Source organism: Hibiscus syriacus, unplaced genomic scaffold (assembly GCF_006381635.1).
Source record: "Hibiscus syriacus cultivar Baekdansim isolate YM2019G1 unplaced genomic scaffold, ASM638163v2 tig00015910_pilon, whole genome shotgun sequence".
Taxonomy (NCBI): domain Eukaryota; kingdom Viridiplantae; phylum Streptophyta; class Magnoliopsida; order Malvales; family Malvaceae; genus Hibiscus; species Hibiscus syriacus.
The window spans coordinates 242,532-245,886 of record NW_024062374.1 but is presented as its reverse complement, the minus strand read 5'-3'; the positions used below and the strand labels follow the sequence as shown (position 1 = coordinate 245,886).

Genomic DNA, 3,355 nt, shown 5'->3' with positions numbered 1-3,355 from the left:
AAATATTATACTTTTAAGCAAATTTATCTAGCTTATTAAGTTAACTTGCATTTAAGTACACTTTATGTTGAAAGTAAAGATTTTAATGACCTCTGTTCAATAATAAAAAAAGCGAAATAATATTTTCCCACTAAAACAATAACTCTAGCAACAATCTTTGTCATCCTATTTTAACTGTTAAGATTATAATCCTATATTTTATTCGAAAATAATATTTTCCAAGATCTCTAGTCGATAACGATTTAGATAATTTGGAGAAGCTACTAGTTTTTTCTCATACAGAGATACGGTTTCGAATAAAAATTGAAATTAGACACTCGAATAATTAGAAGACTGGGAAAAGAGCAGAACACACTTGAAGTTGAACAGAGTCACAAATGATGAAAAAAGGAATCTTGTTCAAACCACGATGTTCCACAAAAGTAATCTGAATGACAAATGGAAGTTACCAAGGCGTTCCCACAATGATTTACTTTAATCATTATATATTATGATAAGATTGAATTAATTTTAGATGTTTATTTACTATGAACTAATGATTAAGCAAAATAAACACCCTTTATTTATTATATAAGCGACATCGCGAGCGAATTAATTTTACTTTCTGGAAAGCAGTGCTGAAGTAGTTCTTGGCGACATTGTCACACAAGATTTGCAACACTTTGTTGTTCGTAGGCCCTACGCATCGCGGCGTTTTGAACTGACTAACAACACCCCCTAATCCCAGGTAATGTTGAAGAACCTTCTGGAAGCTCCCTTCCGAAGAACTCGGAGTTCGAGGGGACCGATGGTATTGACCTTGCGGGAACTAACATAGCCTGCATCCACGAACGAACGATCCAAGCAGTTGCAGCATTCCTGCAGGACCCCATCACTGCTTCCCCGCTAATTTCCCAAAAGATCACGTAATGACCGGGGTCGGTCGATACGTCCGCATGACTTGAGAAATCAACCACTTCCTGCTTTTCCTCTTCGCTGCTTCTTCCAGGGCGAGCTGTAAATCTTTCTCGGTGTTCTTGTCGATGTTTATGGTCAGCATCAGGTTCCTTCGGCAGATAAATTTCAGCTCTGGGTCGAGTTATGGAACCGCATAACCTTGACCACATCCCCTAGCCTATACCTGTACAAACCTGCACTCTACAGGAATTGGACATAAACATAGCATATACTTTGCATGCTGAAAAAGTGGTAGACAGGGGTCGAAATTAAGGAACCTGCAAAGTTGGTGACGATAACCTCGTATTCTTCGCCGACGTTAACTTCGGTTAGGCCGCCGGCTTCGGCTCCACTGTGATGAAAGAACCATTAACTTTGTCTTGCATATGCTCCACAATGTTTTCTTGCAGAGGAAGGAATTCGAAATACCCGATATTAAGTAGCCGACTCGGGTGGTAGAGTTGGATTGATATTTGCCCCAATCCACCCCTCGGAAGCACCATAATCAGCACTTATAAGAGGCACGTCTCTAGCATAATACCTTAACTTTTTAAGATAATGCTCCATGGACCCTGTCATGATCCCATAGATGTATTTCACATTAGGGAAAAGTTCTGGTATCAGTCCATACCAATTAACTAATCCTGAACATTTATTCTCAATCAAGTCAGCCAATTCAGGATTGGTTTCAGCAATTCGGCCATAGCGAATCGGACAGACGGAAAAGTGATGTGCTCGAAAGGACCCCTTCTCTTATATCACCACAGAGCTCTTTCCAAACTTGTTCGAAAGTTTCAAACGCGAGAATGATGCTATGTGCAAAGGTAGAGGAAACCATCTGAATTTCTTCACGCACAAGCAGCCCGCATAAAAGATGGCAGTACAATGATTGGTGAAAATCAGGGCTAAAGATCACCTCATCGGGGCTGCAAACCTGCGATTGCATCGCTTTCATCGCATTTTTAAACTGAGAATTGCGAAAGACATTGGTGGTTGCAGTTCCAGCGAGCAAGCCCCCTTTGGTTTTAGTCTGATTGCTACTGTAAATGAACTGCAAAGCCTTCCCATTCTCAATAGGAAACTTTCTGTATATCAATAATAAGAAGGAAACATGTATTTCAATACCACAGTTTCATTTATTCCAGTTGAAAATAAAGGCGTGGACAAGAAGAAAAATACTATGGGGCGTGAATTACTTGTTTCTGAAAGCAAAAGAAGTACGATAAATCTGCAAAGTAGTTTCCATTAATTCATCATTGAAGGGAACAAATTTGGGTTTTCCTTGAGTGGTGCCAGAGCTGCAAATTTCAACAAAAAGGCCATCAGTTTTGAAAATCAAATGATGGCAAACTAGATAAAGAAGAAGAAGATAAAATTACCTTAGAGAAATGGTTGTTATTGGTTTCCAGTGAGAATGAGGGGAAAAGAACCATCAGCAATTCTTTGGATATAAGGCTCCAGGTCCTTGTGAGTGACGAGAGGAACACAAGCCTTGAAGCTCTCGGGGTCAGTTCTGCCATTGAGGCCCAGATTCTGCAGATACTCAGCGCATCCATTTTCTTCTAAAATAAGCTTTAGAGTCTCTCTTTGAACATTCTCAGCATCTTTGGTCATTGCTTCGAAATCTCCTATCACCTTTTCAACGTCCAGAATTGCCATTTTTTCCAACATCGTCGCTGAAGCTATAACCAATAATAAGATAAGAAGCTGAAATAAAATAAAATGATCACCATTCAACTGTTATCAAAGAAGTTGAGCACGGGAAAAAGAGGGCTTTAATATGTAGCAAAATGATTTTTCTTTTGTATCGAATATGGCAAATACAAAAAATAATCAACTGCTACTGGAAAAACAAAGAACTTCAAAACAAACCCCTATGATCACCAGTACTCAAAACGTTGACGATAATAGTCAACCCGGTCAACAATCAGAAGTTTCTAGGAAACTTAAAATTTTCTCTAGAAAGTTGTGTAATCCAATTGATAAAAACTAATCGAATCTAAAAAAAATGACAAATCCGAAAACAAAACTAAGGAATTCAAGAAGTTGAAATGCGAGTCAGTACAAAATTCAATTTAATATCCTGATCCAAAGCTTCAATAAGAAAATTAATTTTTAAAAAATGCAGAATAGAGTTACCCTACAAAAAAAAAGCGCCAGGTAAAGAAAGTCAACAACAACAAACAGAAGAAAATGAGATTTTTCAATGAAACGAGATCAGACTGAGGTATTTGGATAACTTGCAGCTTGAAAATATGTGAAATTTTTTTCCAGTTTCTCTTATTTAAGAAGAAGAAGAAGAAGACAATTACCAGAAAAAGCTCAGTTTTTATTACAGAGAGGGCGAAAAAAATGAGGGAAGCTGGTTTTGAACCAGAAGTTTCAAAGTTATCGAATTTTTATAGGCAGAGAGAAGGGA

General features: G+C 38.0%; 1 pseudogene; it reads right to left on the bottom strand.

The window, feature by feature from the left end:
• Positions 1–325: 325 nt before the first annotated feature.
• On the bottom strand, positions 326–2,602 carry LOC120208067 (annotated as a pseudogene).
• Positions 2,603–3,355: the final 753 nt, after the last annotated feature.